The following is a 23,023-nucleotide window of genomic DNA, read 5'->3' as shown; positions in this document are numbered from 1 at the left end:
GGTCGGTTATTTTTGGTGCAAAAATGCGAGAAACTATTTTAGCGTCCCGTAATATTTATTTTTAGAAAACCGACCGAGTGTGGTTGGTTTTTCATATAAAATAAATTAAAATTAACATTCAAAAAATCGACCGAAATCGATCGGTTATGTCAATCAGTCATTTTGAAAAACCAACCGACTTCGGTTGGTAATTTTATATTTTTAATAAAACCAACAGAAATCGGTTTGGCTATTGTCCCGAGAAAATGCAATTAAAGAGGACAATAAATTAAAAGAAAGTGTTAAACCAAAATATACCAATAGTCTAGTGGTAGAATAGTATCCTGCCACAGTATAGACCCTGGTTCGATTCTCATATGGTGCATTTAATTGCATAATTAAAAAAAACCGACCGAATTCAGTTGGAAGTCGGTCGGTTATTTTGGAATTTTTTTTCTTTTTGGGAAGTTTGTGAAAATTAACCATCCGACCGAAATCTGTCGGAAATTGCGACCGACTTCGGTCACTATTTATTACCGACCAGCCTAATTTTGACGGATTAAATTCGGTCGAAAATCAGTCAATTTTTTCAGTTCTCTAACCGATTTCGGTCGATATTTTTGGACAATTTTAGACAGTTTTCTAGTAGTGCTATGCCCTGGGATGAAATTTTAATGTATCTTTGCAGTTATGTTGTATCTCATATGGTCAGCATAGACTTGAAAATCTAGGATGCTAGGTATATGGTAAAATTTCTCCTTTCATCATGGTAAAAAAGCACATCATACATCACTAATAGCCTATTTGGCCAAGTGGCAAAAATCAGCTTATTTTGAGAAGTATTCTTTTTTTATAATTACTTTTTTCAAAAATATTTTTGGTGTGAAGCAGTTTGTGTTTGGCTAATTTATTCGAAAAGCACTTTTGAGCAGCAATTAGTGTTTGACCAAGCTTTAAAAGCTGCTTCTAAGTGTAGTTTTTTCAAAAGTTCTTTTCAAAAAAGTGCTTTTGGAGCTATTTTATTTTTTGCTTCTCCAAAACTGCTTCTGCTTCTACTCAAAAGTCAATTTTTTTTCCTCTAAAAGCTTGACCAAACACTTCCACTTTGTAAAAAATTACTTTTCTCCCAATATATATATATATATATATATATATATATATATATATTCTTACAAAGCGGTGTGGATGATATCGCTTCACTTAAGATAGATCCGCGCGAGGTTTTTCGTTCTTGAGTCCATTAAATACCAAATTAAATTGAGGTCGTAAAAATCTCAACCATTCAAACCACACCATAATTAGTGGTGACCATTTACTAATCAGTTGCATCAATATTAAAGAGCATACCGCATCTAGATATCCTAGCTAGTAGGCATGTGAGAACTTTTTTCTTCTAAAATGAAAACTTTAGGAGCTTGTTTGAAAAGCCACATTGGAAATGGATTTGGGTGTAATTGGGTGTAATTACACAGTTTGGCATGTTTGGTGTAATTGAAGAGGTGTAATTACACTTGTCGCGCCCCCCTTTTTCCCTCCTCGGATAGAGATCCGAGTTTCGACATTCATGGGGTGTGATAACTCATTTCCTTTTGGGAATTGGGTATTTGAAGAGTCGCCACCTAACGAGTTATGGTGCGTTAGGGCACCTAGAGAGATTAACTCTTGGATTGGTTTGCATTACCAGAGACTTAGGGTAAGGGCTCGAAATAACCTCGAGGGGAAGGTGTTAGGCACCCCTCTTGGTCCACAACTTTGGGTCCCGGCCGTACTCATATTTACGAATTAGTCCAAATAAATACTTGAAACGAATAAGGCATGTTTGTATAACTCAAATAATAAGAAGACAGGTAGTTTATTTTGTAAACTCAGAAGTAATGACCCTAGCATGTTGCCTACTGAATTTTTTCTAAAACCTGTTAAACCAAAACAACATTAAGTCACAGAAACAGTTTCAGAGTTGCAAGATTTGAAAACGTCCTATAGGCTTGCCTATACGCGGAATACTGATGACTATATTTTATATAGTGAAACAAGGCAGGTCTTTAAAACAGACTCTTTTGATCCCTATAGGCATGCTGTCTAATGATAGATTGAGGCAGTTTTTGAAAGAACTTGTTTTATGGAAAATGGAACATTAATTAAATAGTTTCGAAGTGAGCTAATCATTAATCGAATTGATTTATTTAAACAAAACTAGTTGAGATCTGTATGCAGAATTTCTGGTGGCATTCCTTATAGGCATGGTATCTAGTTTTAATACTGATTTCAGAAACTTTGCAGGCATGATGACAAATAAAAAAACATTTAAATACTTGTTATTACGGAAGCTGGATTGGGATTATATCCTATAGGCATGGCATCTACTATTTAAATTGATTTTAAGACCTACAAACATGATTTCTATTATGAAATCACTTGAGACCTATAGGCATGATTTTTAACATGGTAAAGCAAGCATAGCAAAAAAAATGTAAAAGTTCTATAGGCATGGTTTATGGCATGGTAAAGCAATCATATCGAAATGTAAAGTCCTAAAGGCATGATCTCTACCCGTACTACCCCACAGACATGTAACTACCCCCTCCCCCTTTTCACTAGTTGCCCCAACATTCATTTACAAATTATTGCAGACCATATGAATGAATTAGATAAGTAGATAGGAAAATAAGAAGTTATTCTATAGGGAGCCTACAAATAGGCCCAGATTTCCAAAGCCTCCAATTGACTCAAATGCCCAAATTTCATAGACAATGTCATAGTCTAGGTGCATCAAAGTTCCCTAAGGATCTCAAGGATCCCCGGCAGTGCTTACACCTAGACTTGGTAACCAAATTGAATAAGTGCAGTATGGAAGGGCCAGCCTCAGTATGCCAGAGTTCAGAGGGTTCTCAAGAGGATCCCAAGGTAGTACACATACTGGAGGGGGCAGAACCTATTGACTTAGGAGTAGAGTGAGAGCGCTTGACACAATTTGAAAGGTCTTAGTAGGAAAACAGTATTAAAAAGAGGTTTGTTTGAAATAATTTGTGGAGTAAAAGAGGGAGTCATGCAGTAAAACAACTTTGAAAAGAGAGAGTTACATGATTAGAAAACAGCAAATCAAACATGGAGCCCAAAAACACATCAGCAATACTCACAGGACCAAAACAGGAGGAAAGAACCTACATACAGGGGTGATGGGGATTGGGGATACATAGAGCACATGATTGTAAACACATAACAGGCAAAGGTCTTAGGAATTCGTACAGACATACTCAGACACAACTGATCAGCCATAGTCACAGAACCAACAATGCTTAAGGGGGTTCAGTATAGGATCCACATGATTTAAGATCAATCTCAGAACCATACAAGTTCAGGAGTGCAGACTACTTCACAAGGAGACTCATACCAGGAACTAGATAGAGCAAAATCACATGGAGACAGACTACATAGGGGGGGGGGGGGTAACATGTTCATACTGATCTTGAGGAAGGGGAGTACATAACATGCAAATCATGTCATCATATTAACTGCAAGTTTCACAGCAAAACCATAAGTAAAAGCAAACTAGAAACAGGATGAACCGAAGCAATAAAAGAACCATATTTTTGTTGGAACTTGAATTGAAACTAGAACATACAAGTAAACAAAAGTGAAGGGGCAAGAGAGCACAATAGTTAGCCTTGGCTTGCAGCCGGCTAACTCAGAATAATAGCAAGTAGCACAAAAGAGAGAGAGAGCAGAAAGTTTAAGTGTGAGAGAGAGCTTTTTGAACCAAAATGTTCGTGTGTTTGTGTTAATGAGAGAGTGTCTATATATAGTAGTTCGAAATTATATAAAAATAAGGTAAGAATCATAGTAGCATAGTAATTATGGAACTCAGAATCAATTAGAGCAAAACCAGGACAAGTACTCCCTTAAATTAAGGGAATTAATTCAAACGGTAATAACAAGTTACAGGTAAGGAAAGAAATCAGTGTATGACTAATAAGGAAAGATTCAAATTCAATAAGTATAGGGTAAACAATTAGGGCTAAGTTCAGAACACTCTAATTAAGAAAATAGTCAGTAAGAATAAAGTACCACAACAGACAAGGTAGGTGAATCAGTTAATTCGAATAGAAGAGGTAGAAATTGAGGTTTTAAAGGAAGGTCTTTCAATCAAACCATAAAATAGGGCATCCAGAATCAATCAAAGAGGAAGTCACGATTCAGTATTCAGCATATAAATAGAGAAGATAAGAATAACCAGACATAGCAAACATGCGGGTTAAATAGTATCAATAGAAAGTGGCAAGTCTGAACAGTCAAGATGATCATATGCACATAGAGGTGATATAAGTTAGGCATAAGAAACTCAGTAGAAACACATTCGATGCGAGATAGTCATAGAAACTCAAACAAGAACAGGCTAGTCACAAAATCAAACGAAGAAACCTAGAAAAATTTGGGTTTTCAACATAGGCAAGTTGAAGAGGTAGTAAACTCACAGAATCAGTCAAAGTATGCAAGAAAATAGAAGTTTAAACATAAAAATCAGTTTAAATAAAGTTTTAGAAGAAGTTCCAAAAACCCTAATTTTAGAAGAAGGTGAAAACACTTTGGAATCGATGATTCTTGTAAAGAGTTCCAAGGATAGTGTAAAACATCAAAGAAACAAACTCAAATCGTTTTAAAATCATACAGATCTAGGAGATGTAGGCAGAAATTAGGGTTTCAGAAGAAACCCAAGTAGAGATGAAAGAACCTGTCTAGAATCCCAAGGATCGTAACAAGTACACCATGATTTTGCTCGAAATCACACTGAAGTAGCCAAGAACAGCCAAATGACAAACCCTAGATGCAAGTCGGCGTGGCCCAGGGCCTTTGAAGGCCTTAGAGAAGGCAAGCATAGCATTAGAGGAGCCATTGGAGGCTTAGAAGTTAATGGGAGATCACCGGAGAAGACCCGAGAAAGGGAGGTAGGCGGTTGAAGGAGCTAGGGTTAGGTTGAGTGGTTGAGAGAGGAGAGAAGATGAGAGAATACAGAGGCGGCGGTCTCTGAATAATGGGCTAGGGTTAGGGGTCGTTTGGAATTAAAAATGGTAAGGGCTAATACGGGTCGTTGATCTCTTAGATCAAGGGTCAAGATTTAATTGATGTTGGGTCGTGTGTTTTTAATATGAAATTGGGCTAGGATTGGGTTTAAATAAGGCTGAAATTGAAATGCAAATCTGGCTACATTTTAAATAGCCAATTTCCCCCATATAATTTATAATAAATAATAAATAATTTCTGGAAAATAATTTTGTGTACTAAAATAATTTAAAATAGATATTTAACATTTTAAAAATATAGGAGATCAATTTTACGTATATAAACGTTATTATACATTAATAAGGCTAATATTGCAATTATATACAATTTAGCTTCAAAAATACAAAATGCAATTATAACAATTGCACAAAAAATATTTTAACCATATTTTGGCATAAATATGGAATTTAAATGACTAAATCACCCCAACAATAACTTGAGGGTAATTATTGGGGGACTTTATGAGTAAAAGGGAAGGAAATAAATTAATTTAAAATCTTTAAAATTACGGAAAAAGTTATAAAAACCTTATGCATGCTTATATATGCATATATATGCTATTTTGAAGGTATTTATGCATACAAAAAAATATAGAGAAAAATTGGGTATCAACAGCTGCCCCTCTTTACCCGGGAAGGATGAACGAGTTTTCGGATAAAGAAATGATGGCCAATTTTGACCGGATGGAATGTTTTGAAAGACAGAGGCCGGACTCTGGTCTTCAAGCTGCCTATATATCCCTGGTTTTACAGGAATCAGGCCACGTGTAGTTCTGGATTCATTGGCGGAATAAACCGATGAAGCCATTACAAGAACGGACAGGAGATTTTGGAGTGGATGCAAGAGTGGTTATGGTGAACGGTCCAGGTTTGAGAAAGTTGAAGGAACTGAAGCGAGGTCGCTCATGCTAGGATAGCGGTTGCTTACTTGTTACCTGCAGATAAAATGTGTTACACACATGTATTTGCGAAAAATTTAACATGATGCAAATTGCCTTTTGGACCATGAAGGTTGTCTTCGGACGGTTGAAGATGACGTCCTCAGACCATGACGTCCTGGGCCATGAATTGTCGGTAAGAGATTCGCTGGCCATGAAATGATGTTCTCAGGCCATGAAGATGGTGCCTTCGAACCATGACGCCTTTGAATAATGATATGCAAGTTTGAGAGATCCTCAGGCCATGGCATGGTGTCTTCCGGCTATGAAGATGATGTCTTTAGACTATGACGCCTTTGGATAGGTTGGCGATATTTCAGCCCATGATATGCAATAGTCATGATGTTATCAAGGCAATGCTTAGTCTTGTGAAATGGAGGGCAGAGCTTAGCCCGATTGGAAAGCGAATAAAGAGTGCTTAGAAATAAAGCAATATTCATGCAAAGAGGGACATTGCTTAGTTCCATGCAAATAGGGAGGCATGGCTTAGCCTCAATGCAAGAATGGAGTCAAGGATCAGACTCATACAAATGTGGAGGCAGGGATTAGCCTCATGCAAATAGGGAGTCAGGGATTAGACTCATGCAAGTAGCGAGTCAAGGATTAGACTCATGCAAATGGGGAGGCAAGGATTAGCCTCATGCAATTATGGGGGCAGGGATTAGCCTCATACAAATATGGAGGAAGGGATTAGCCTCATGGAGTCAAGGATTAGACTCATGCAAATTGGGAGGCACGGATTAGCCTCATGGAGTCAAGGACTAGACTCATGCAAATAGGGAGTCAGGGCTTAGACTCAAGGAATCAAGGATTAGACTCATGCAAATGGGGAGGCAAGGATTAGCCTNTTTTTATCCCTGAATACCCCCCAATACCTCCCCTTCCTGGGTTTCCCATGCAAGAACCGTCTATATTAAGCTTGATGAAGTTAGGATCAGGGGGCTCCCTTTTGATATATACTATGGATTTGTCAGGCTTTGTATGGATTGTTTCTGTCACGTATGTCGCCCCCCCCCCCCCCCCTTTTTTCCCTCCGCGGAGAGAGATCCGGATTTCGACATTCATGGGGTGTGATAACTCATTTCCTTTTGGGAATTGGGTATTTGAAGAGTCGCCACCTAACGGATTATGGTGCGTTAGGGCACCCAGAGCGATTAACTCTTGGATTGGTTTGCATTACCAGAGATTTATGGTAAGGGCTCGAAATAAACTTGAGGGTAAGGTGTTAGGCACCTCTCTTGGTCCACAATTGTGGGTCCCGGCCGAACTTATATTTGCGAATTAGTCTAAATAAATACTTGAAACAAATAATTATGAATAAGGCATGTTTGTATAACTCCAATAATAAGACATAGGTTTTGGACAAGTTGTATTATAAAACAAAAAGGAATTTTGAAAAGGAGGAGTCCTAGGTTGATTAGCCTATAGGATCACCCCACACAATGTCCGGTAAACACTCCTCAATGAGGGGCTACACGTGACATTAGCGCGTAGTCGTCATATCTCATATCTACCCTTCTCATCCCCTTAGTGGTCATTCAAAGCGAGTGTTGGCCAACGATTTCTATTGCGTGTTGTTACCCGTCCCTTCTTAATGGTACCGGAAGGATTTAGGACCTTTACCTATAGGTGGTTCTAGACAGACCCCTAAGGTTTTAAAGGTGAAAATACTAAGGCGACAAGCAAGAACAATTAGGACTTTAGCACATAAGATAAAAGGGAGCAATTAGAGGCTCAGGTGTACCTCCTCAAACAATACACATAGGCAGCACGACTCAAGCACAAATAAGGGCCTTGTGTTAAGCAGTATCATAAGGCATGATGTCTAAGTGAAATATACAGAAGACAGGCAGTTTATTTTGTAAACTCAAAAGTAATGACCTTAGCATGTTGCCTACTGAATTTTAAAAAAAACCTGTTAAACCAGAACAACATTAAGTCACAGAAACAGTTTCAGAGTTGCAAGATTTGAAAACGTCCTATAGGCTTGCCTATACGCGGAATACTGATGACTACATCTTATATAGTGAAACAAGGCAGGTCTTTAAAACAGACTCTTTTGATCCCTATAGGCATGCTGTCTAATGATAGATTGAGGCAGTTTTTGAAAGAACTTGTTTTAGGGAAAATAGACCATTAATTAACTAGTTTTGAAGCTAGCTAATCGTTAATAGAATTGATTTATTTAAACTAAACTAGTTGAGATGTGTAGGAAGAATTTCTGGTGGCGTTCCTTATAGGCATGGTATCTAGTTTTAATACTGATTTCAGAAACTTTGCAGGCATTATGACAAATGAAAAATATGTAAACACTTGTTATAACGGAAGCTGGATTGGGATTGTATCCTATTGTCATGGCATCTACTTGTTAAATTAATTTTAAGACTTACAAACATGATTTCTATTATGGAATCACTTGAGACCTATAGGCATGATTTTTAACATGGTAAAGCAAGCATAGCAAAAAATGTAAAGTCCTATAGGCATGGTTTCTGGCATGGTAAGGCAAGCATATCGAAATGTAAAGTCCTATAGGCATGATCTCCATCCGTACTACCCCACAGACATGTAATTACCCCCCTTTCACTAGTTGCCCCAATATTCGTTTACAAATTATTACAGACCATATGAATGAATTACATAAGTAGATAAGAAAATAAGAAGTTATTCTATAGGGAGCCTACAGAAAGGCCCAGATTTCAAAAGCCTCCAATAGCCTCAAATGCCCAAATTCCATAGACAATGTCATAGTCTAGGTGCATCACAGTTCCCTAAGGATCTCAAGCCGGGTAGTGCTTACACCTAGACTTGGTAACCAAATTGAATAAGTGCAGTGTGGAAGGGCCGGCCTCAGTATGCCAGAGTTCAGAGGGTTCTCAAGAGGATCCCAAGGCAGTACACATACTGGAGGGGGCAGAACCTATTGACTTAGGAGTAGAGTGAGAGTGCTTGACACAATTTGAAAGGTCTTAGTAGGAAAACAATATTAAAAGGAGGTTTGTTTGAAATAATTTGTGGAGTAAAAGAGGGAGTCATGCAGTAAAACAACTTTGAAAAGAGAGAGTTACATGATTAGACCACAGCAAATCAAACATGGAGCCCAAAAACACATCAGCAATACTCACAGGACAAAAACAGGAGGAAAGAACCTACATACAGGCGTGATGGGGATTGGGGATACATAGAGCACATGATTGTAAACACAAAACAAGCAAAGGTCTTAGGAATTGGTACAGACATGCTCAAACACAACTGATCAGCCATAGTCATAGAACCAGCAATGCTTAAGGGGGTTCAGTATATGATCCACATGATTTAAGATCAATCTCAGAACCATACAAGTTCAGGAGTGCAGACTACTTCATAAGGAGACTCATACTAGGAACTAAATAGAGCAAAATCACATGGAGACAGACTACACAGAGGGGGGGGGGGGGGGAACATGTTCATACTGATCCTGAGGAAGGGTAGTACATAACATGCAAATCATGTAATCATATTAACTGCAAGTTTCACAGCAAAACCATAAGTAAAAGCAAACTAGAAACAGGATGAACTGAAGCAATAAAAGAACTATATTGTTGTTGGAACTAGAATTAAAACTAGAACATACCAGTAAAGAAGACAGTAAACAAAAGTGAAGGAGCAGGAGAGCACAATAGTTAGCCTTGGCTTGCAGCCGGCTAACTCAGAATAATAGCAAGTAGCACAAAAGAGAGCAGAAAGTTTACGTGCGAGAGAGAGCTTTTTGAACCAAAATGTTCGTGTGTCTGTGTTAATGAGAGTGTGTGTATATATAGTAGTTCGAAATTAGATAAAAATAAGGTAAGAATCATAGTAGCATAGTAATTATGGAACTCAAAATCAATTAGAGCAAAACCAGGACAAGTACTCCCTTAAGTTAAGGGAATTAATTCAAACGGTAATAACAAGTAACAGATAAGGAAAGAAATCAGTGTATGAATAATAAGGAAAGATTCAAATTCAGTAAGTATAGGGTAAACAATTAGGGCTAAGTTCAGAACACTCTAATTAAGGAAATAGTCAGAAAGAATAAAGTACCACAGCAGATAAGGTAGGTGAATCAGTTAATTCGAATAGAAGAGGTAGAAATTGAGGGTTTAAAGGAAGATCTTTCAATCAAACCATAAAAATAGGGAATCCAGAATCAATCAAAGAGGAAGTCACGATTCAGTATTCAGCATATAAATAGAGAAGATAAGAATAACCAGACATAGCAAACATGCGGGTTAAACAGTATCAATAGAAAAAGGCAAGTCTGAACAATCAAGATGATCATAAGCACATAGTGGTGATATAAGTTAGGCATAAGAAACTCAGTAGAAACACATTCGAAGCGAGATAGTCATAGAAACTCAAACAAGAACAGGTTAGTCACAAAATCAAACGAAGAAACCTAGAAAAATTAGGGTTTTCAACATAGGCAAGTTGAAGAGGTAGTAAACTCACAGAATCAGTCGAAGTATGCGAGAAAATAGAAGTTTAAACATAAAAATCAGTTTAAATAAAGTTTTAGTAGAAGTTCCGAAAACCCTAATTTTAGAAGAAGGTGAAAACACTTTGGAATCGATGATTCTTGTAAAGAGTTTCGAGGATAGTGTAAAACATCAAAGAAATAGACTCAAATTGTTTTAAAATCGTACAGATCTAGGAGATGTAGGCAGAAATTAAGGTTTCAGAAGAAACCCAAGTAGAGATGAAAGAACCTGTCTAGAATCCCAATCGTAACAAGTACAGCGTGATTTTGCTCGAAATCACACTGAAGTAGCCAAGAACAGCTAAATGACAAACCCTAGATGCAAGTCGGCGTGGCCCAGGGCCCTTGAAGGCCTTAGAGAAGGCAAGCATAGCATTAGAGGAGCCATTGGAGGCTTAGGAGTTGATGGGAGATCACCGGAGAAGACCGGAGAAAGGGGGGTCGGCGGTTAAAGGAGCTAGGGTTAGGTTGAGTGGTTGAGAGAGGAGAAGAGATGAGAGAATACAGTGGCGGCAGTCTCTGAATAATGGGCTAGGTTTAGGGGTCGTTTGGAATTAAAAATGGTAAGGGCTAATACGGGCTGTTGATCTCTTAGATCAACGGCCAGGATTTAGAGCCCGTTTGGATTGGCTTATTTTAAGTGTTTTTAAGCCAAAATAGCTTTTAAGTTTTGTAGTGTTTGGATAAAGTAAAAAAAGTGCTTTTAAGCACTTGTTTTAAGCTAAAATGACAAAGAACAAGCCAAAAGCCAAAAGCTACAAATCCTAACTTATGGCTTAAAAGCTATTTTGGCTTAAAAGCTACTTAAAATAAGCCCATCCAAACATGCTCTTAATTGATGCTGGGTCGGGTAGGCGGGTTCAGGGTTTGGGTCGGGTGTTTTTAATACGAAATTAGGCTGGGGTTGGGTTTAAATTAAGGCTGAAATTGAAATGCAAATCTGGCTACATTTTAAATAGCCAATTTTCCCCCATATAATTTATAATAAATAATAAATAATTTTTGGAAAATAATTTTGTGTACTAAAATGATTTAAAATAGATATTTGACATTTTAAAAATATAGGAGATCAATTTTACGTATATAAACATAATTATACATTAATAAGGCTAATATTGCAATTATATACAAATTAGCTTTAAAAATACAAAATGCAATTATAAAAAATGCACAAAAAATCTTTTAGCCATATTTTGGCATAAATATGGAATTTCAATGACTAAATCACCCCAACAATAATTTGAGGGTAATTATTGGAGGATTTTATGAGTAAAAGGGAAGGAAATAAATCAATTTAAAATCTTTAAAATTATGGGAAAAATTATAAAAACCTTATGCATGCTTATATATGCATATATATGCTATTTTGAAGGTATTTATGCATATAAAAAAATATAGAGAAAAATTGGGTATCAACAGCTGCCAATCTTTACCCGGGAAGGATGAAAGAGTTTTCGGGCAAAGAAATGATGGCCAATTTTTACCGGATGGGATATTCTGAAAGATAGGGGCCGGACTCTGGTCTCCGAGCTGCCTACATATCCCTGATTTTATAGGAAGCAGGCTACGTGTAGTTCTGGATTCATTGGCGGAATATACCGATGAAGTCCTTACAAGAACGAACACGAGATTTTGGAGTGGATGCAAGAGTGGTTATGGTGAACGGTTTAGGTTTGAGATAGTTGAAGGAACTGGAGCGAGGACGCTCCTGCTAGGATAGTGGTTGCTTACTGGTTACCTGTAGATAAAAGGTGCTACACACATGTATTTGCGAAAAATTTAACATGATGCAAATTCCCTTTTGGACCATGAAGGTTGTCTTCGGACAGTTGAAGATGACGTCCTCCGACCATGCCGTTCCGGGCCATGAATTCTTCGGTGAGGGATTCGCAGGCCATGAAATGATGTTCTCGGGCCATTGAAGATGGTGCCTCCGAACCATGACGCCTTTGAATAATGATATGCAAGTTTGAGAGATCCTCATGCCATGGCATGGTGTCTTCCGGCTATGAGGATGATGCCTTTAGACTATGACGCCTTTGGATAGGTTGGCGATATTTCAGCCCATGATATGCAATAGTCATGATGTTATCAAGACAATGCTTAGTCTTGTGAAATGGAGGGCAGAGCTTAGCCCGATTGGAAAGCGAATAAAGAGTGCTTAGAAATAAAGCAATATTCGTGCAAAGAGGGACATTGCTTAGTCCCATGCAAATAGGGAGGCAGGGCTTAGCCTCAATGCAAGTATGGAGTCAAGGATTAGACTCATACAAATGTGGAGGCAGGGATTAGCCTCATGCAAATAGGGAGTCAGGGATTAGACTCATGCAAGTAGGGAGTCAAGGATTAGACTCATGCAAATGGGGAGGCAAGGATTGGCCTCATGCAATTATAGGGGCAGGGATTAGCCTCATGCAAATATGGAGGCAGGGATTAGCCTCATGGAGTCAAGGATTAGACTCATGCAAATAGGGAGTAGGGATTAGACTCGTGGAGTCAAGGATTAGACTCATGCAAATGGGGATGCAAGGATTAGCCTCATTCAGGTATGGAGTTAGGATTAGACTTATGCAAGTATGGAGGCAGAGATTAGCCTCATGCAAGTATGGAGTCAGGGATTAGCCTCATGCAAGTATGGAGGAAGGGATTAGCCTCATGCAAGTATGGAGGCAGGGATTAGCCTCATGGAGTCAAGGATTAGACCCATGCAAATAGGGAGTCAAGGATTAGACTCATGCAAATAGGGAGTCAGGGATTAGACTCATGCAAGTAGGGAGTCAAGGATTAGACTCATGCAAATGGGGAGGCAGGGATTAGCCTCATGCAAGTAGGGAGTCAAAGATTAGACTCATGCAAGTATAGAGTCAAGGATTAGACTCATGCAAATGGGGAGGCAGGGATTAGCCTCATGCAAAGAGCGAGCAGCAAGTAAGAGTAGTGTATGTCTTAGGTGGAGATGTATTCGATGTCTGATGGACTGATTGATAGTGAATTATCTTACATGTTTTGCGAATGCTATCTTTACATCGAATGTACCTGCGTTCAAAGAAAAATTGTAAGTTTTGTGGGGGAAAGGTTGGTTCGTGCTCCTGTCGGCTGGCTTTGCTTTGCTCCGTTCTGAAAACCTTTCGAGTTCCCCTGGGTGACACCTGACCGTTATGGAAATAGACTTTTCAAAAATATGCAATTATTGATAAAAATAGAGTTGTTTTGGAAACGTATGGATATATCAAATAATTTTGATGAACTAGTGACAATAACACGCTTCAAAGGCTTGCAACTCTACTGCCCCAGTTTCTTAACTGATTGCTGACCGTCTGACACATGATGGCGTTGGCTGGCCTTGCTCTGGAATTTTGAGGACCCTCCTCAAAATTCTGCCACAGTTTCTGATCATGGGGTAAAATGGAAATTTTATTATGATATGACCGAACCCACAGGGCTGCCTACGTATCCCCTCTTAAACGGGAATCAGGTCAAGCGTAGTTCAATTATATCAGATGAAGAAATGTAAATAGTCTAAACATAGTACTCTTGACTGCATCGGAATTGATTGGTTTTGGCCAGATTTCTCCGTCCATTTCTGCAAGTATGAGTGCTCCTCCTGTTAGCACCCTGTGAAACATATAAGGACCTTGCCAGTTGGGATAGAATTTCCCTTTGGCTTCATCTTGATGTGGGAAGAACTTCTTCAGCACCAGCTGCCCTGGTGCAAACTATCTTGGTTTGACCCTTTTGTTGAAAGCTCTGGACATTCTGTTTTGATAAAGTTGACCGTTACATACCGCGTTCATTCTTTTTCCATCTATAAGGGCCAATTGCTCATAGCGGCTCCTTATACATTCTGCATTGCTGAGTTCAGCTTCCTGTATGATTCTCAAAGAAGGGATCTCTACCTCAGCTGGGATGACAGCTTCGGTACCATAAACCAGCATGTAGGGAGTTGCTCCGGTTGACGTGCGAACTGTAGTGCGGTATCCTAACAGAGCAAAGCGTAGCTTCTCGTGCCATTGTTTGTGGTTTTCTACCATCTTCCTTAGTATCTTCTTGATGTTTTTATTGGTGGCTTCTACGGCTCCATTCATCTGAGGTCTGTATGCTGTAGAGTTTTTGTGCCTGATTTTGAAAGTTTCACACATGGCTTTCATCAGATCACTGTTGAGATTGGCGGCATTATCAGTGACGATGGACTCGAGACTCCAAATCGGCAAACAATACGATCCTTGACAAAGTCTGCAACGACCTTCTTGGTTATAGCTTTGTAGGATGCAGCCTCTACCCATTTTGTAAAGTAGTCAATGGCCACTAGAATAAACCTGTGCCTGTTTGAAGCAGTGGGCTCGATCGGACCGATGACACCCATTCCCCATGTGGCGAATGGCCAAGGTGAGCTTGTTGCATTGAGCTCATTTGGCGGCACTTTTATCATGTCGGCATGCACTTGACATTGAAAGCATTTGCGGACATACTGAATGCAATCCATCTCCATGGTCATCCAAAAGTAACCTGCCCTGGGTATCTTCTTAGCCAAGACAAAACCATTCATGTGTGGACCGCATGTCCCAGCATGCACATCCTCAAGTAGATTAGAAGCTTCCTTTCTTCCTGTCTCATCATGTTGTCCCAGAACACATCCGAAGGCTCCATCCAATACGGACAGATAGAGTAGCAAAGGTCGTCCTGGTTCTGGCGGGACCAGGACTGGTGGTGTGGACAGGTACTCCTTGATCTTATCAAAAGCTTTCTGACAATCCTCTGTCCAGCTTTGAAGATTCCAGCTTTGAATCTTGTGCTTGACGGTGTGTTTCGGCGTCTTTCCTCAGCATCTTGAAGATGGGTTCACATATGACTGTGGACTGTGCTGTGAATCGACTGATGTAGTTAAGCCGTCCTAGGAAGCTCATCACATCCTTTTTGCTCTTAGGTGGTGGTGATCCTGAATAGCTTTGACTTTAGACGGATCCAGCTCGATCCCTCAACGACTGACGATGAATCCCAATAACATTTCTGCGGAACCCCGAATGCACACTTTGCGGGGTTCAGTTTTAAGTTGTACCTCCTTAGTTTGTCAAAGAACTTCCTCAAGTCTGCTATGTGATCTGCAGCCCTCTTGGATTTGATAATGACGTCGTCCACATATACCTCTATCTCTTTGTGTATCATATCATGGAATATGGTTGTCATGACTCTCATGTAAGTGTCCCCAACATTCTTCAAATCGAATGGCATCATCTTGTAACAGTATACACCACATGGTGTAATAAAAGCTGTCTTCTCTGCATCTTCTTCATCCCTCCAGATCGGTGATAACCCGCGAAGCAATCCACAAAGGATTGGAGTTCATGCTTGGCGCAGTTGTCGATCAAAATGTGTATATTCGGTAGTGGGAAGTCATTCTTGGGACTTGCTCTATTTAAATCCTGGTAGTCAACACATACTCTGACCTTCCCATCCTTCTTCGGAACTGGCACAATGTTAGCTAACCAAGTTGGGTACTCAACCACCCTAAGAACCTTGGCTTTGATCTGCTTGGTAACTTCCTCCTTGATTTTCAAACTCATGTCTGGTTTGAACTTTTTGAGTTTCTGCTTGACTGGTGGACACATGGGATTAGTAGGCAGCTTGTGAGCCACTATGGAAGTGCTCAAACCGGTCATGTCATCATATGACCATGCGAAAATGTCCTCATACTCATTTAGGAAATGAATGTACTCTTCCTTCTCTATTGGTGATAAGTGAATGCTGATGCGGGTCTCCTTGATGGTCTTGGCGTCTCCCAAATTTACTGCTTTTGTTTCGTCCAGGTTGGACTTAGGCTTATTCTCAAAATTTTCAACCTCCCTGACAATTTCCTCGGGTATCTCGTCTTCTTCCTCTGAATCACTATCCTCATGTTGCGTTGCCTCATTACATCTCACAGTCACTGGTTCATCAGGAAAAAGTAATAATAATACTGTAGAAGGGAAAATCATAAAAAAATAGTAATGAATAATGATAAAGGACAAATGCATTTGATTAAAACTGAGAAAATTGTTCAAACAAAGCTTGGCTCGATGGATCGAGCATTTATTTTGAAACAAGCAAGACTTAAAACAAAATTACTGGAAATCTTAAATGCCTAGAACGGCTATAGAAGTAAAATCTGCCAGGCTATCCAGGGACTCGGCGGGCTCGGGACGGTGTAGCGGTCCAGTTCCTGAGAACAACTCCCTTTTCTCCACAGTCTGAATGGTGAGGCCTTCTTCCTCCTCCTCCTCAATTATGGCACTGCATTGTATCATTTATTCTGACTTTTCCTTTGCTTTTAGGATCACTTGGAAGAAGAGGATGTGGAAGACCTTTAGGTATGCTGATGATGTCAGTATGAGCGAACCAACCTCAGGGGATGAGAATAATCAAAATAATGGAAAAAACAAAAGGTAAACAAGTCAGTAAGGATTTTGAAATGTTTGCAGTATTTAAACACATATTGCGAGAATGTAAATTTGTGTCCTAATTTGGGAGCTTCGTCGCGCCCAAGGTAGGCCTAACGACAAATAGATTTGGAGAACTTAGATGCCAACAAATGCTTTATTTCATTAATATAAAAATAGACGAATCCCAAAATGACACTAAGATAATAAAGGTAAGTCACTATTGGCACTTGGCCTTATTACATTTAGGAAAGCAAATAAATCTAGTCTACTTGGTCCCAGAAGGACCCTTCCTAGATTCGATCTTCTTGACTCCATCATATAGGTTCCCCAGCTCTCGCAGACCCAGCAGTAGGTAAGCTCTGGCCAAATGTCCTCCTTCACTTCCTTCAGCATTCTGGCAATTGCCCAAGCGGTTTCTTACGTGTTTCTTGTCACTTGAGGAAAGGTCCTCCCACCAATCGAGTAGCAATGGTGGAATGTTGCTGACCATACCGAATCTGGGGACCTCGTGCCTCATTTTCTGCGAAACAAAAAGGTTAGACCTTACCCCTACCGGACTCAACTATTTATACATTTATGATCAACATATCGGCATTTAGTTCTCCAAATTAATGCACAGAACGTGATTGTGTCCATTGGGATTACGAAAAACCCCGATGGACTTTGGATAAGGCTTATCTTAAAGGATCATTATGTGGACAACATAACTGATCCGTTTAACTAGAGTAAGGTTTCTATGGGGTTTTAGACTGGTAACCTCAAGCGGACAACTCGAGGGGGAAGGCACGGAACCGTCGACTACACCGCTGATCGACTGGTTTTACCGCAAATAAGCCTTTCCGAATTTAAGGGTAGTAAATAGGAAGAGCGCAACCACTCATTAAAGCGTTGCTATAGGATTTGATACGCAGGAGTGGAATGTGATGCGGAGCATGATTTATGCAGCAGTTAATAATATGTAGTCAAGTATTTTCACGTAGGAAAAATAAATACAACATTTAAATAATTGAAAGAGAGTTACAGAAAAAAGAAAACAAAGAGACAAGTCAGTTTCAGGGATAAAGAACCATAAATGCTTAAAACATGGACAGTTAAATTCAAATAAGGAGAAGGGTACGGGATAAAGCATGCTTGGACTAATTTGTAAAAAGATAAGTTCGTTATGGTAAGAGCCTAAAGGTATCCCTAGCAGAGTCGCCATGCTGTTGTGCACCCCTTTTTTCCCTCCGGGGAGAGAGATTCGGGTTTCGACATTCATGGGGTGTGATAACTCATTTCCTTTTGGGAATTGGGTATTTGAAGAGTCGCCACCTAACAGATTATGGTGCGTTAGGGCACCCAGAGCGATTAACTCTTGGATTGGTTTGCATCACCAGAGATTTAGGGTAAGGGCTCGAAATAACCTTGAGGGGAAGGTGTTAGGCACCCCTCTTGGTCCACAACTGTGGGTCCCGGCCGAACTTATATTTACGAATTAGTCCAAATAAATACTTGAAACAAATAATTATGAATAAGGCATGTTTGTATAACTCAAATAATAAGACATAGGTTTTGGACAAGTTGTATTATAAAACAAAAAGGAATTTTGAAAAGGAGGAATCCTAGGTTGATTAGCCTATAGGATCACCCCAAACAATGTCCGGTAAACACTTCTCAATGAGGAATCCTACACGTGACATTAGCACGTAGTCATCATATCCCATATCTACCCTTCCCATCCCCTTAGTGGTCATTCAAAGCGAGTGTTGGTCAACGATTTCCAGTGCGTGCTGTTACCCGTCCCTTCTTAATGGTCCTGGAGGGATTTAGGACCTTTACCTATAGGTGGTTCTAGACAGACCCCTAAGGTTTTAAAGGTGAAAATACTAAGGCGACAAGCAGGAACAATTAGGACTTTAGCACATAAGATAAAAGGGAACAATTAGAGGCTCGGGTTTACCTTCTCAAACAATACACATAGGCAGCACGACTCAAGCACAAATAAGGGCCTTTTGTTAAGCAGTATCATAAGGCATGATGTCTAAGTGAAATATACAGAAGACAGGCATTTTATTTTGTAAACTCAGAAGTAATGACCCTAGCATGTTGCCTACTGAATTTTAAAAAAAAACCTGTTAAACCAGAACAACATTAAGTCACAACAACAGTTTCAGAGTTGCAAGATTTGAAAACGTCCTATAGGCTTGCCTATATGCGGAATACTGATGACTACATTTTATATAGTGAAACAAGGCAGGTCTTTAAAACAGACTCTTTTGATCCCTATAGGCATGCTGTCTAATGATAGATTGAGGCAGTTTTTGAAAGAACTTATTTTAGGGAAAATAGCCATTAATTAACTAGTTTCGAAGTGAGCTAATCGTTAATCGAATTGATTTATTTAAACTAAACTAGTTGATATCTGTAGGCAGAATTTCTGGTGGTGTTCCTTATAGACATGGTATCTATCACACCTCCTTTTTCACTACACCCCCCGGAAGAGGATCTAGTAAAGGGAGTTTTTTCCAACTTAAAGTGACAATCGAAACGGGATTTATTTATTTAATGATTCAGAGTCGCCACTTGGGAGATTTATGGTGTCCCAAGTCACCGGTTCAAATCCCGAGTCGAGAAAAAGATTGACTCTGTATTATAGTCCGCGATCCAAAAATTTGGGTAAGGAATTCTGTTAACCCGGGAGAAGGTGTTAAGCACTCCCGAGTTCCGTGATTCTGGCACGGTCGCTTAGATTATACTTGGCTTATTAAAATTGTCTAATTACTGATTTTAGAACCTATGTGCTTTTGCCTCTTTCACTGTTTTTAATTTAAAAATTATCTTGAAACGGGATACACGTATGTATACCCATTTGTTTGGCGCGTCAAAAATCATGTCACGCGAACGTGTCCACAATTAATAACGCTTTGTTTATTATTAATATAATTTGGCCGAAGTTGCGCGAACGCATACTCCGGTTTTGTTTTTAAAATCGTGATCATGTCACGCGAACGTGTACACAATCACAGTTATAGATTAAATCGCACCTAAAGCCAGAGAATCATAGAGTAGAATAAGCTGCATTATAATTAGTGACACATGGATTACTACGCTCCATATCAAGTAACAATTCTCACTATTGGATAAATTCATATTCAGGATAATTACAACTTGATTCCAAATTGAGCATACTGTGAGAATGTATAAGAATGCCAAATCAAAGCACACGTAAATTTCCATATATGACTTCCTCTTTTCCCCTATTAAGAGCTTGTCTTTTGTTTACCTTTTGGGGTATCTTAGGGTATGGACAAAGATGAGATTAGAAAAAAAAAATTCGGATAGGCCTCAGTTCTTTCTTGGCCAGCATATAAAATTCATTTCACCAAACATGAGTTCAAAATCCTTCTCGCAACAAGACAAATTAACGGAAATAACCTTTCATTTTCAAAGAGGATCACAAACAGAGAAGATTAATGAAACGATCGCGAAACCAAACAAACTTCAGTTATACACGTAAGCTGCCTAGTAATTCAGAGCTGCTGCAGACCAAATCAATGCAAAACTTACGCTCAAAGTTGTGCAAATATGCTGCCCCAACGGTACAAAACAAGGCAGATTTTCAGCATGTCTAACAGTCCAAACAAATGTCCAAAAAACTGCACGTTCTCAGCATAATTTATTGCTCAAATTGACCTTTTAACAGCTTGAAAGAGCAGAATTCCTATAGCAGTAACAATGCAGACAAACTTCGAACAAGAGAAGGAAAATAGAGCCAATCTGAACATGTACAATCAGTGAAACAATTGAGTTTCAACACCACTTTAGACCAAGATCTAACAAGAATGAACATAACATATGCTTTTGAAAATCAACTCGATCATTAACCAACCTATTTCAAGTACAACCTCAGGAGACAGACAAAATATTCCAAGGAGCTGCTCATGAATGCAGCAGATGCCTGACTCTTACAACGTGAAGATTAAAGTGCCTTTTATCATGAAACAAGGAAGCCAATTGGTGCGAACGTCAATCAGGTGCTAACAAAGACGAACAAATCAATATATTAATAAGCCAAAGACGAGTCGATCCAACCCGAAAACTAAAGTATAATCTGAACGCTTCATTTTCCCAACTATTCACACTTTAACATTTCGAACAACAAACAGATTATTAAATGACCGGAACAGAACTATCAGTCTAGAGATAAATTTCCCATGGCCTCATCATACTTTAACCACAACAAATACAATGAGTAAGAATCAAGAAATGAACCTGAGAATGCGAAATTCTTCGATTAAACTTGTTTGGACTTGAATACAAATAAACCTGACTACGAACACTTGAAACAACAGCAGCAGACAAGCAGGAATCAAAACAGAATGGCAACCTTGATTTTGGCTCAATCAATCTTCATTTTTGAAGGAAGTCAGAGAAAGAGGATGAAATCTTTTTAGATTTTTTAGATTTTTGAAACGAAACTAAGATCAAAGCAAAAAGAAACTGAAATATTTTTTAAAAAAACCTTCTTCTCCGGAATCGAACTGAAAAATGCGGAAGAACTCAAAAGGGAAAAACTAAGGGATTTTTTTTAACTGTTTCTCTCCAAATCTCAGACTCACACTTAAACTTCAATCAAACTCCATTCTTGAGAACCAAAAATCAAAACAAATGTTGAAATCTTTTGATGATTTTCTGATTTTTCTGAAACAAAGCTCGAATAAAAATCAAACTCGATTTTTTTTTTTTTGTATTTTATTTTTCTGAAATGCAATCCAAACGTGAGTAATCTGGAAAAAAACAAAGAGCTCTAGAAATTTCTTTTTTTTTTTACCTCTCCAAACTTCCGAAAAAAAGAAAAGAAAACCTCTCTGAAAATCCTCTCTAAAAAAAGAATCCCCCCTTTTTTACCCGAAAATGCTCCCTTATATATCCAACCTCCGGGTTCTTTCTTCCTCTTCAAGAAATCGGATAAGGCCCTTTTGAAAACGAGCACATGATGAATGTGAGGCTCGGATTGAATGAGATCGATCCGACGCCTCTCACTCATCCAACACCCATCTTCTAGATCCTTCCAACCGCGTGAAATAGCTTGAAAACGGGCGAGTGAAGGAGGGAATCTTGTTGTTGTCAGAGGCCGTTACACCCATATTGCAAGAGGAGAGAAGGGGGGAGCGCGTGAGGTGAGCTTTTGGGGTGAACTCGGGCGAGTTTGGGCGAGGCAGAGGGTGATTTGGGTTGTTTGGAGAAGAGGAACAGTGAGGCGTCGTTTGCTCTTGAGAGATTAGGGCTTTTGTGTGTTGTGGGTATATTTCAGAACGGGTCGGGTTTGGGGCTAGACCTGGGCGGGTTTAGTGAGAAGAAGGGGGGTTGGGCTTGGGGTTATTAAGGAAGAAGAAAGGTTTGGGCTCAGCAAATCTGAGGCCCAAATCAGCTCTAAGTCCAAATTTATCCTTTTCTTTGCTCTTCTAATTATTTCAAAATCCTTTTTTCTTCTTAAACTTAAAATAAAATCTAAACTAAATCCTAACCCCAAATTATACTAAATTAAGTTAATTACTCTAAATAAGAATTACCAAAATTAATTAAAAATCAAATTAAAAGAAAACTACGAAATTTAAAACTCAAAAACTAAAAAACATGCAAAAATGAGTTGTTGTTTTTTTCCCGTGATTTTTCCATTTTTTATGAAATAAACTATTTACCAATTAATCTAAAAATAAAAATTAAATCCTAAATGCAAATGCAATATATTTTTTATCTTTTCATGAATTAAGTAGAATAAACGTGCACAAACAAATGCAAACAATTGACAGAAAATGCCACAAAAATCCACGAAATTGCAAACCGATGAAAAAGAATTATTTTGCTTTGAATTTATGGGAGTAATTCATATAGGGCAAAAATCACGTGCTCACTGTATCTAGTTTTAATACTGATTTTAGAAACTTTGAAGGCATTATGACAAATAAAAAACATGTAAACACTTGTTATAACGGAAGCTGGATTGGGATTATATCCTATAGACATGGCATCTACTTGTTAAATTGATTTTAAGACCTACAAACATGATTTCTATTATGGAATCACTTGAGACCTATAGGCATGATTTTTAACATGGTAAAGCAAGCATAGCAAAAAAATGTAAACTCCTATAGG

General features: G+C 38.8%; 1 long non-coding RNA gene across 1 annotated transcript; it reads right to left on the bottom strand.

Moving 5' to 3' along the window:
• Positions 1-20,321: 20,321 nt before the first annotated feature.
• Positions 20,322-22,173, bottom strand: LOC109218620. The gene is made up of 2 exons (XR_002066787.1): positions 21,140-22,173; positions 20,322-20,904 (listed from the first exon to the last, which is right to left on the bottom strand). It is a non-coding gene; the product is annotated as an uncharacterized LOC109218620 (long non-coding RNA).
• Between the last annotated feature and the right edge of the window lie 850 nt (positions 22,174-23,023).

Source organism: Nicotiana attenuata, unplaced genomic scaffold (assembly GCF_001879085.1).
Source record: "Nicotiana attenuata strain UT unplaced genomic scaffold, NIATTr2, whole genome shotgun sequence".
NCBI lineage: Eukaryota > Viridiplantae > Streptophyta > Magnoliopsida > Solanales > Solanaceae > Nicotiana > Nicotiana attenuata.
The sequence above is the reverse complement of the archived record's forward strand: the minus strand, read 5'-3'. Positions and strand labels throughout refer to the sequence as shown.